Genomic DNA, 13,004 nt, shown 5'->3' with positions numbered 1-13,004 from the left:
ACACTTCGCGCAAGGCTGTTGCACGGAATAGATGAAGTGTATCTATATAACAAGGCTAATGTTTCTTTGACTGATCCAGAGACGACAACCTCACATAAATTACCAAATAATTGCTCTCATTCAATGTCTAAAGTAGTACACTCAAGCAAACGAACTAAATTATCACAAAATGAGAGCCCTATCTTCCATGCTGACTTGAATGAAGACCCTAGATCTCCACGATCATATCACTCTAATTCTGGTTCGATTCGGAGAGCCCTTTTATCTACACCCCTGGGTAATAACAGCACCCCTCAAGATTCCACTCTTGCTGACATCTGCTCATTTCCAGTGGTTATTCGAAATGTATACTTACTGGATAAGGGTCATGATGTTACGCAATATGAAATACCTGAGGTCAAATCCTCTCTAACGGAGATTCTGGCCAAAATGAATACACTAGAGGGCTTCATATAGGCTTGTGGGAACCAAATTAACAATTCCCAATTGACTGCTAAAAAGGAGGTACTAGACGGCGTCATGTAGGCTTGTGGTAACGAAAAAAGCAATTCCCAATTGACTGATAAAAAGTAGGTACTAGAGGGCGTCATATAGGGGTGTGGGAACGAAAACAGCAATTCCCAATTGACTGCTAAAAAGGAGGTACTAGAGGGCGTCATATAGGGGTGTGGGAACGAAAACAGCAATTCCCAATTGACTGCTAAAAAGGAGGTACCAGAGGGCGTCATATAGGCTTGTGGGAACGAAAACAGCAATTCCCAATTGACTGCTAATACAGAGGCACTAGAGGGATTCATATAGGCTTGTGGGACCCAAATCAGCAGTTCCCAATTGACTGCTAAAAAGGAGGTACTAGAGGGCTTTGTATAGGCTTGTGGGAACCAAATCAGCAATTCCCAATTGACTGCTAGAAAGGAGGCACTAGAGGGATTCATATAGGCTTGTGGGAACCAAATCAGCAATTCCCAATTGACTGCTAGAAAGGAGGTACTAGAGGGCTTCATATAGGCTTGTGGGAACCAAATCAGTAATTCCCAATTGACTGCTAGAAAGGAGGTACTAGAGGGCTTCATATAGGCCTGTGGGAACCAAATCCAGAATTCCTAATTGACTGCTAAAAGGAGGTGTCCTGCACTTCTAAGGCAACTCAAACAGAGGAATGGGAACTTAAAAAACTTCAATCACTGGTGCTTTTATCACAGGCTTCACAGACCTCCCCATCACATGTAGCCAAAACCACGATACAACAGGAACTCGATCGGATAGAGGGGGCAAGAATTCAACAAACATCTACACATGGGCAAGTCTCAGATGAAACCATACAAGAAATTGGTGAAGATATATGGGACACAGTGAATACTAATGTGGCTAAGCTTGCTATACTGCAGGAAATATCAAGATTCTTCTTAGTGCCATGGATGGTGGTATAGAGTCAGTGTCATTGAAGCCTATGGTCGAACAAAGGACGGTGCTTCACGAAGATCTCTCACCAAACAGCCCGACACCATTAAAAGATATTATTGAACAGTCATATAGTATCAATGAACTGTACCTATCATACTTTTTAGGCTAACACCAGCTTGTATTAACCCTCCTACCGTCACAAACCATTAATGAAGAAACTGTAGAAAAATATTTTGCAAATACGAGTAAGATTTACCTGAAATCTGTCAACTCCAATCAAACACCCAATTGGTTCAGGCATGTATCATGCTATCTGCCTTTGAACATTCATTGGGAGCTAAATGCAAATGTAAGCAGAGTCTGCCACTGCTTCACCTTCTCTGCAGCAGTAGCCATTTCATTTCATAGATACTTGGTAGGGACACTGCATTGATTCTCTGATTAAGAACATATCATTATTTGCCACGTTGCATACGATTATTGAAATGTCCAAAGGAACAAGCACTAGCAAAGTTAACAGATTGGGCTTTTCTGTGTGCATCTGATGGGCAATTGCCAGGTAGTGCCTTAATAACGCTATATGGCCATAAGATGGCAACAGCCAGTGTGAGTACCTGGGGGGATATGATAACAGTGCCTGGCATATATCTATTAGATAACTATACACAAGCCAAAAGTGTAGGTTTTGCCAGTGCTTGATTTTAATGGTGTTTCGGGATTTCCATGCAAGGAACAAATGTGAGGGCACACATGCTGCTTGTAAATCAAGTGGCTCAAGGCACACTTGGTTAAGACATTTTGTTTACATTAGTAGTACATTTACAGCTGAAGTAAAAGCCATTAACACAGGGGGTATCTTAGAAATAACACTTGCAGGCCAAAATTCGAAGTTACTGCTTAACAGAGCTATCTCAAAGAGATCCCAGAGGCTGTGTTTTGGGCAGGGAGGGGCTGGCAGTGGGTGGGAATGCCCTTACGGTTAGCATGAACATGTGCAGTGTATGGATGGATAAATAACCAAACAACTACAAGTGTAGCGTCTCTCCTCGCATCCCGTCTCATGTACTCGATTGCAAAAGCCGAAAACTAAATATGGAGCAGCTGAAAAAGGATACAACACATAAATACACCCGCTGCTGTGCTCAAAGGAAAAACACAATGCCTACCTTAACAAAACATGTCAGCACTGCCACTCAGAACATGCTCTCTGCTGAAAGTAGCCAGCAACCTATATAGGTCACCCTTCCCTCATGCACACGATGCCAAGCACACTTTATTCGCTAAGTGATTCTGAGCATGACCATAATGCAGGGTCAGAACCACAAAGGATTCCTGCACCCAGAAGCCTTAGCATCCCAGCTCCTCCACCAATCAGCCACCCAGCCCCTGCTGCTCTAAACTGCAATGCACCAAACATTACCTTTGGGCCAAATAGACAATAGGGGCACAAAATTGCAGAGAACACCTCTGAAAAACATGTTCTATGCTCAGTCCCACGCCATCTATGCAGTAGTAAATATCAGGTTCCCCCCTTTTACGGAGGAACAGGACACTATGTAAGACGTAAACAGTGGGGCAATTAAATACCAGTGGATACACAGAGGTCCAGGCCAGATGATGCACTAAGATAAGGAGCCTGCAGGAACGAGAGGGCGTGGGAGAGAAATGGTGTGTGTTATGTGGGAGAGAGAGAGGGGGAGAGAGAAAGACAAAGAGAAAGCTGAAAGGTGCAGATGCCCCCACACAGCCCATTATCCTATCTATCTTACAGGTGTTCACACCTCTAACGTCTTGAGTGCTGAATTTCTATTTCCAAACATGTGACAATGTGAAGTTTTAGAAAGTACATTAAAAACCACCGGCAGAGAAAGAGTCTATAGTGAGTGCCGGTAAAACACACAAGTAAACAGTTGGCATTTGGGCTTGGACTCCTGTCAAAAAATGGCATCACTTTAGAGAGAGAGAGGGGGATTCCAAAGATGGAATGGGAAGGAGCAACTGTTCAGACTTGTGGCTTTAAAACACACATTTCTGTTCACATTTTATTTCCGATTCACATTAGCTGTTTGTTTGGAACTGATAATTATCAGTGACACGCAAGCTAAGAAAATGCCACAGATGACCGAGGGAGGTGGTTTAATGCGCACTCATTCAATTAGTGGAATAAGCAGTGGACCAACAGAGGCAGTATGGGTATCTGTAATCATTGTTTAAGTGCGGAGGATTTACTAGAGCCATGGATTTCTGAAGCTCTGTAAATAATAAAAGCTTCCAGTTCTCGCACTTTCATCACACCAATTTTCACTTCTGGTGTCAGCATGTCAAGACAACCCCAGGTCTGTCTTTTCATGCCACAAAATAGTAATAAATGAGAGATAGTTTAGTGGATCAATTACGTGAACAATTTGAAAATGAATGGTTTTTCGTTCAGTAAAGACATATGCTTGATTTAGGGACTACCATGACTTTATCGTGTCATCTATGATGCAAAGAGCATGGATGGCGATTAGCTGAGAATCTGTCCACACCAGTCTCTACATCCATACTGCTGAAGATGCTCTTGGTGACCTCAGGAGCTAATGGCAAATCCGCGCAGGAAGTGGCATACTTACAGTCAACTTCAGGAGCTATAGGCTAATCGGCACAGGAAGTGACATCCTTACAGTAAACCTCAGGAGCTAATGGCTAATCCGCGCAGGAAGTGACATCCATACAGTGAACCTCAGGAGCTAATGGCTAATCCGTGCAGGAAGTGACATCCTTACAGTAAACCTCAGAAGCTAATGGCTAATCCGCGCAGGAAGTGACATCCTTACAGTAGACTTCAGGAGCTAATGGCTAAACCGTGCAGGAAGGGACATACTTACAGTCAACTTCAGGAGCTATAGGCTAATCGGCACAGGAAGTGACATCCTTACAGTAAACCTCAGGAGCTAATGGCTAATCCGCGCAGGAAGTGACATCCATACAGTGAACCTCAGGAGCTAATCATTAGCCATTAGTAATGGCTAATCCGTGCAGGAAGTGACATCCTTACAGTAAACCTCAGGAGCTAATGGCTAATCCGCGCAGGAAGTGACATCCATACAGTGAACCTCAGGAGCTAATGGCTAATCTGTGCAGGAAGTGACATCCTTACAGTAGACTTCAGGAGCTAATGGCTAAACCGTGCAGGAAGTGACATCCTTACAGTAAACCTCAGGAGCTAATGGCGTGCAGGAAGTGACATCCTTACAGTAAACCTCAGGAGCTAATTGCTAATCGGCACAGGAAGTGGCATCCTTACAGTAAACTTCAGGAGCTAATGGCTGATCCGTGCAGGAAGTGACATCCTTGCAGTAAACTTCAGGATCTAATGGCTAATCTGCACAGGATGGGACATCCTTATGGTAAACTTGAGGAGCTAATGGCTAATCTGCGCAGGATGGGACATCCTTACGGTAAACCTAAGGAGCTAATAGCTAGGAGAAGAGGTTGCTCATGCAGTGAGCTGCCTGCGGACACATGTACTCTGTGCATTTCATCCTTGTGGCTGCACTTCCCTGAAAACTGATTTGTTCAGCGCTGCTATAATTTAATTCAAAGTTGATAGTAGTCCCAATGTCTATCAAGGGTTTAACAAAAATAGACAATAGCATGTCCTCCTTTTAACTTGTATTCATTGGCCTGTATGATATGAAATTATATGATATGGCATTTGTAACACGCCTATACACAAGTGTTTCAAGGCGCGATGAGGCAAGGAAGGGGGAACACAGGGAAGACAGGGACAACGATCTTACTAGGCCAAGTGATTTTGAATTTGCGCAAGTGCAGGGTGTGGGGGAGGGGAAAGTGCCAGGGGAAAGGGAACGCGGCAATGCTGTACATGGGATCAAAAAAATAACAAGAGGTTCGGCCAGCAGGTGGCAGGTGCAAGGGTAAGTGCAGACAGTAGGTGTCCAAAAGTGCAGGTAGGGGGACTGTAGGGTTAAAGATACAGACTCAAGTGCAAGGGTTGCCGGGAGGCAGTGCGGGTGTGCAACTGGGCGGGCAGGGACCTGGGCTCGAATTAGAGGGTAGCCAGGTGACCAGTGCAGTATCAGACAGGGAATCACATAGTTGCCAACCCTACCGATTTAGGCGGTAGGATACCGCTTTTTAAGCATTCCTACAGCCTACCGATATTTTTACACCAAATACTGATTTTTTTTGTAAAAAAACAAAAAAAAAAAAAAATTTCAAGGGCTCCCCCGAGCTGGCATACCGGGAGAATGCACGGCATGCCGGCTTTTAATGTCAAAGGCACCCGCGGCGGTGGGCTAAAGCGCTCCTCCGCCATGGGTGCCTTTGGCAAAAGGCGCCATTAGCCCCCCACCACGCCATCTCGGGTGGAGTCTTTCAAGGACTTCCCCGAGCTGGCGTAGCGGGAGAAGGCGGGGCATGCAGGCTGTTACTGTCAAAGGCACCCACGGCGGTGGGCTAAAAGCGCCAGGCTTTTAATGTCAAAGGCACCCACGGCGGTAGGCTAAAAGCGCCCCTCCACCGCGGGTGCCTTTGGCCAAAGGCGCCATTAGCCCCCCACCACGCAAGCTCGGGGGGAGTCTTTCAAGGACTTCCCCGAGCTGGCGTAGCGGGAGAAGGCGGGGCATGCAGGCCTTTGATGTAAAAGGCGCCCACGGCGGTGGGCTAAGGGCGCCCCTCCGCCGCGAGTGCCTTTCACAAAAGGCGACATTAGCCCCCCATCACGTCAACTCCGGCGAGTCTTTCAAGGGCTCCCCCGAGCTGGCGTGATGGCAGAAGGCGTGGCAGGCGCCTCATTGTCATTGAATGCACCCGCGGCGGCGGGCTCATTCAATGACAATGGGCTGCTGACGCATCCTATTCCTATCATTACCTCCTCGCCTGACTATTTTTGAAACTTTAAGATTCCTACAGATTTTTGGTCACAGAATGTTGGCATGTATGGAATCAGCAGGGGAGAGGAAGAGAGAAGCCAGAAGTAAAGAGGAAGGTCTTGAGGTGCTTCCGGAACCGGAAATGGAAAGAATACATGTCCTATTTTTATATGCTTAGCCTGTCTCGAAAGAACTTGGTTCAGAAAGCATAATACAAATAGAGTAACTGTGTGGAGTGAGTGGCCCTCTCAGTCCTCTTGTTAAATGCTGGAGAGCCTTGGCTTCCACTTCATGTTGAAGCAAACTTTGTGCGCCATCTCGGGCATGATCTTGCTGTCCCTTGCATAGAGAAATACATGTTTTCAATGAAAGGCCTAGAAATGCTGCCAAGCGTATCTTTTAATCGTTGCTTACCTTAGTTTGGCAAAGTTCCGTCTTTCTGATCTCCGAGGCTCCCTTGCCAGGTCTGTCTGTAGCAGGATTGGGGAGTGGCAAATCGCGCCTGCGGCAGGAACACTTGGGAGGCACCAGGGATTTCATGGAAGGTTCGTTGCCAGGGAACCATGGCTGGATCAGAACGATAGCATGGCCCCTAACCTCTAATCGACCTCATTATAGAATTGTGTTTCTTATAGAGCTGACACACTCAAGTGCAGGTTCAGCTTAGCAAGAAAAGCTGTGTGCGCTCACTGCGTTGTTGAAAAAGATTGATTATTAAATCGGCCGACACACTAGGCTGTAAAAACCTGCACATAAAAGTACAACTTGATTTGGGAAATAGCAGATTTCCCGAATGGCCTATCCGACCCGGTGTTGTATGCTATCCTGCCTCCCATGGTAGCTTGTGGGAGGCAGTGTTCGGCAATCTTCGGAGTCACGCCCACTTGATGGCTACAGCCATACATGCAGCCCGAAATGAAAAGCTAATGTCATAGCCCACCCTCCTACATTTCTGTTCCTGGGATTGGCCAGTGATCTGCGTAGCTCCACCCCTGTCCTTGAGTGCCCGTGTCCATCATTTAAGCAGTTCTCATATTTTCTTCTTTTGTAGCGGCAACAGTGTTTCCATGTCCGCTTATTATATTATAAGTGACTTTGGGCTTGTTTTTGCCCAAAGTCGCTTATAATATTAGCAGGTTGCTTGTCGCTTTTTGTCCGCGTTTTTCCTTAATTGTGTGCTTATTGTTCCGCTTGTTTGCCAGTCTGTCTGTCTTGGCCCCATTTACAAAAAAGAAAAATGAATATGAAAGGCGAACATGCCGTCCTGCTGTAAGCAGTTATGCACACGTTGTGAGGCTCGGGCTGATTGCCTTCCTGATGTGAAGCCCCATGCAGCGTCCTGGACGGGGCTGTCTGCAGCCCCTTAACGACCTGCAAGTACTCCTTTCTTTTGCATTGATGGGCTCTTTCAATATGAGAGACCCTTTGAAGATGCATTACCTAGCCAAGAGGTAAACACGGGGTATTTACAGCAACATGTAGTTTAGTCATGATGGAAACAAGCATAGACAATGACAATAGTTTAGGGTTTTGTGTAGGCATTGGAAAGGCCCTTGGTAGGCACTGCTGTCTTTAGTTGTATGAACGGCACCATGTGCAAAATGGTGCAAGTACCAGGGCATCTAATGGCAGTGCCTGGCAAATGCCTGATAAGTTTGCAAAAGCCAAAAACTGTTAACATGACTTCACTGAAGGACACACACAGTGCTTTTAACTTGATTGGCTGAACGCAGACCAGGTTAAGACATTTCTATTACACCAGTAGCATTTACAGCTAAAATTAATTCAGCATTGAGTGCAAAGTTTAATGTTAAGGCTTGATTAAAGAGAGCTCAAAGAGTTCCCATGAGAAGGTGTTTTGGTCGGGGAGGGGCAAGAACAGGGTTGGGGATTAGCATGGCAATGAACAGTCAATGGGTGGGCTAGTGATTTACTAGAGGAGTAAGTCATGAGGGAGCCAATGACCAGAGGGGTGATGGACTATATGAACCAAGGACCAGATGACAGCAATCAACCAGGTTTCCCAATACCAGAAGGACGACAGTGGGGGTGGCCATGTCACGCTTGTCGCCATGAGCTAGTCCTGGATTTTCCCTTTGCATACTGGTCCTTGTAGGCCCATACTTATAATGGGAAGAAATAAAATACCAGTCCTAGCATTTAATAGGAAATGCCTGGACTGGCTCAGTTTCATGAAGTACATGGGGCTACTTGGCAGGTACCTGCAATGGAGCCAAGGACCAGAGGGGAGCGACGAATCAAGGACCAGAGCAGTGTCATGATCTCTGCTTTCAAAAGGTCAGGGTTTTCCCAACTCCCTTGGAAGCAGATCCATAACCCAGGTTCCGAGTGCCAACCAGTCCCAATTGGGACCTTTTGGACCCAGTCCTGGCGCCAGTGGCACCAGGCTCATAAATATGCCCAGTCCCAGCGCTGGAAGCGCCGGGCTCATGATGCTTGGGTGGACTTACCTGCAGCAGACCATGCTGCTTACTTGCCTGCCAGTTGAGCCTCTGATCCTCTTCTGTTTGGAACTACTTTTCCTGTTGGGTGGGGCAGGAGCCACTCCCTAGATTCAGAACACTGGAACTCTTCTGGAAAGCAGGAACTCTTTTCTTACCCAGGCGTGGCTGTGGAAGGAGACATCTAAGCACTGCAGGAGGCTATTTAAACCACACCCGATGGATGAATCTTGCTTTGCGTTATTCTGCATCCTCTGCAGCAGAACGTTCATCGTGTCTTCTGCATCTGATCCTGGGCCTAAGGAAAAAGGCTTACCATCCTGAATCCAGTCTTCAGCAACACCTATAAAGACAAGAAAGAACAGGTTAGCATTACGGTCTTCAGTGACAGCTCTTCCCTTACCTGGTCCATCGGCTGTCACCAACGCGTCGCGCTGCATTCCGGCATCTGAAAGACAAAGGCTTACCTACTCTTCGTGCGCTCCGGAGGTCTTCACACTGCATTCCGGCATCTGAAAGACAAAAGCTTACCAACTCTTCGCACGCTCCGGAGGCCTTCGGCGCTGCATCCCGCATCTGAAAGACAAAACAAGGTGCGTTTAAAGACATTGGGGAACTTTAATACTCACGTGCCATTACGCCTTTCCACATCTAACCCAGTGGGTATTCCGGCACCCTGCAGCCGCTCCGAACTTGTACCTGCAAAATAAAAAGACAGTTAGAGCGCATCGTGAAGCAGGCAACATGTGCTTACTTACGTGCTTCCAGGCGCTTCTATTCATCACACGGGCTCCATCTTCAACTCACTTCAGCCCGTCATCCGCCATCGCCGGAACCCTGCAAAACAAGAAACATCATTACTAAAGACTTTAAAGACATTAGAATTACTCGAAACTTACCGTTCGTGCAGTAAACAACGGACAGCAGTCCTCTGAAGTCAAGAGGCCTGCTCCCCTTATCCAGTGAAGAAACTGGTTACAGCACCCTGCCCTGAGGCAGATGGAGAGCACGGCGTTCACTTACCTAAGACATCTTACCCTTCAAGTCAGACATACAGTGCACAGAGGTCCAGCCCAAAGAGCCAGCCGTGTGTTACACATCACCTTTGCAGATACGGTATACGCCCAGTCAAGACCGGCGCCTCTACGGGAATCAGGTGAGCGTTACAGAACGCAAAGCCTACCACAAAACTCCCGTCCAGGCGCTATGGAAACCTCGGATACCGACCAGCTAGCCCAGTTACTTGGGGAACTAAGGGCAGAAGTGCATGCAGCCCGTCAGGAAACGAATGCTCTAAGAAGGGAACTGATTATTTCCAAGGAGCGAACAGATGATCTCGCTAGACAATTGCTACAGTCACAAGCCGGACAGACCCCGTTACCCGCATCTGGGGGAAATCTTCCTTCTACATCCTCTATGAATCCAGTGCAGATCAACCTACCTGGGAATGTACCTCTGGCTCCGCCCGAACGATTTTCTGGTGACCCAAAGAGGTTTGCAGTATTTATCAATCAGTGCCGGTTGCATTTCTTATGCCGGCCAGCAGCCTTTCCAACTGATCAAGCTAAAGTAGCTTTCGTGCTTTCGTACCTTAGTGGCAATGCGGCAGACTGGTCGATCCCTCTAGTAAATCAAGATGATCCGGTCCTCCATGATTTTCAAGCTTTTCAGCTCAGTATGGAAAAACTGTTCGCAAGACATTCACAGGGGCAGGCCTTGGACAATGAGCTTCTTTCGTTGCGACAAGGTAATCAAGACCTTTTGGCTTATATTGCGTCTTTCAACAGACTGATAGTGGAAACTCAATGGCCTGAGGACAAAAGGATTACGCTGTTTTATAAAGGTCTACGTGGAGAGCTCAAAGATGTGTTAGCCCAAGTAGTGAATCCCCCACAAGATTGTTCGGACTATATAGACTTAGTCGTTCAAATAGATCACAGACTGCAGAACAGGAAGGCCGATCGTTCCAAGTTTGATGCTCGAGTATTTTCCAAACCGCCAACTCCTTCCAAAGGAGTAGACCCCGGGGAACCCATGCAAATAGGGGGTCTGAAAGGTCCTCTAACACAAAAGGAGCGGGAAAGGAGAAAACAGTTGCAATTATGCCTCTATTGCGGAAACTCAGGGCACTTTCTTCGAGACTGTCCGGTGAAACCTGCCAAGAAGGCAGTAGGAGCTGCAGTTACCAAAGTTACAAACTCTGAGCAGGGAAACGACCTCGCCCGACAAGAATAGAGGTCCTCTTGCCGAGCGTGAAAACCAGTTCCGTGACCTCGCATTTCGTGATACCTATGGTCCTCATTAGCCCTGATAATCCGGATCGATTACATGCAATTGAAGCTTACGTCGACAGCGGTGCCATCGGCAATTATGTGGATCATGAAATGGTTTTGAGGATGAATCTAACTCTTTGTCCCAAGGCTGTAAAGGACGTCATTACTACGGTGGATGGTACGGAGATAGCCTCCGGGCCAGTAACGCATACCACTCAAGAGGTGACGCTAGTAAGTCAAGATGGACACCATGAGAAGATTGTGTTCGATGTAATCAAGGCCCCTCAGTTTCAGATTATTCTAGGAATACCTTGGTTAGAGAAACACAATCCTCTGATCGATTGGCGAGCAAGAACGGTCCAGTTTCCAGAATGTGTCTCTACTTGTCACCCTCCACCTGGTGTGGCACTGGCAGCAATTTCTTCAGAGACTCCCCAGTTACCTCCCGAATACCTAGAATACCAAGATGTTTTCCGGAAGGATCAGGCTAACTCTCTACCTCCTCATAGGTCTTATGACTGCCAGATAGACCTGATACCTGGATCTACTCCTCCTTGTAGTAGAATTTATGCCCTCACCGAGCCTGAGAACCTTCACCTTCGACAATACCTGGATCAATACCTGGCAAATGTGTTTATTCGTCCTTCCAAGTCCCCTGCTTCTTCAGCTTTGTTCTTCGTTCCAAAAAAGGAAGGAGACCTTAGAACTTGTATAGATTATCGCTCCCTGAACCAGATCACTGTTAAGAATAGATATCCGTTACCTTTGATCCCTGAACTCCTGGACCAAGTCAGAAAAGCATGCATATATACAAAGCTGGATCTTAGAGGAGCTTACCACTTGGTACGAGTAAAAGAGGGCGATGAATGGAAGACGGCCTTCCGCACCAAGTATGGACTATTTGAATATCAGGTCATGCCCTTCGGACTTTGCAATGCCCCGGCCGCCTTTCAATATTTTATGAACGATGTCCTCAGAGAGCTCATAGATGTGTGTGTTGTTGTTTACATTGACGACATCCTCGTTTATTCTTCATCGGAATCTGAACATCGGAAACACGTGAAAATGGTCCTCGAAAGATTGCGTCAACACAAACTTTTCGCTAAGTTGGAAAAATGTGTTTTCAACGTGACTGAAGTTGAATTCTTGGGATTCATATTATCACCTGGCGGAGTGCGTAAGGATTCAAAGAAGGTCGATGCAGTTCTCAAATGGCCATCACCATCCTCCGTAAAAGGTGTGCAAAGCATGTTAGGCTTCGCTAACTTTTACCGCAGGTTTATCCCCGAATTCTCTCAAATAGTCCAGCCCATCACTGCCTTGTTAAAGAAAAACAAACGTTTTGAATGGTCTGCCGAGGCGGAACAAGCTTTCCAGGATTTGAAGACTAAATTTATCTCTGCACCAATCTTAAAACACCCTCGCCCCGAACTCCCCTACATCGTGGAAACTGATGCTTCAAGCCTTGCCATGGGGGCAGTTCTATCACAAAAGGACCCGGTAACCAATCAGTTGCATCCCGTGGCATTTTGGTCCCGCAAATTCTCGCCTCCTGAAATCAATTACACGATTACTGACAAGGAACTTCTGGCTATCAAGTCTGCCTTTAAGGCTTGGCGGCATTATCTGCTGGGGGCCCGACACACCGTTACTGTGATTACGGATCACCGAAACCTGCAATATTTGAAAACCGCAAAAGCCCAATCCTCTAGACAACTCCGTTGGGCATTATTCTTTGCCGAGTTTGACTTCATAATTACCTATCGACCTGGTACAAAGAACGGTAAAGCTGATGCCCTTTCTCGGTTGGGAGTGGAAGAACACTTGATCAACCCTAAACCTGTACCAATCATTCCCGAACAAAGAATTCTGGGTGTAATCGCCACAGAATCCATAGAGGAAGTTAAGGATAAGGCCAGGCAACTTGTAACTCAAGCAGACATACAGAATTGGCATCTGCAGGGAAAGGACTTTGCAGTAAAGGACAA

The 13,004-nt window shown here is 46.7% G+C and overlaps 1 long non-coding RNA gene across 1 annotated transcript in view; it reads right to left on the bottom strand.

Moving 5' to 3' along the window:
• The window catches only part of LOC138580174 (uncharacterized), a 77,794-nt gene extending 70,519 nt beyond the window's left edge, over nt 1-7,275 (bottom strand). Inside the window, exon 1 of the long non-coding RNA XR_011304196.1 lies at nt 6,696-7,275. This is a non-coding gene — a long non-coding RNA (uncharacterized lncRNA). The remainder of the gene's footprint in view (nt 1-6,695) is intronic.
• Between the last annotated feature and the right edge of the window lie 5,729 nt (nt 7,276-13,004).

The sequence above is a fragment of the Ambystoma mexicanum genome, chromosome 3p (genome assembly GCF_040938575.1).
Source record: "Ambystoma mexicanum isolate Mex_15411 chromosome 3p, UKY_AmexF1_1, whole genome shotgun sequence".
In the NCBI taxonomy this organism is placed as follows: domain Eukaryota; kingdom Metazoa; phylum Chordata; class Amphibia; order Caudata; family Ambystomatidae; genus Ambystoma; species Ambystoma mexicanum.
The sequence above is the reverse complement of the archived record's forward strand: the minus strand, read 5'-3'. Positions and strand labels throughout refer to the sequence as shown.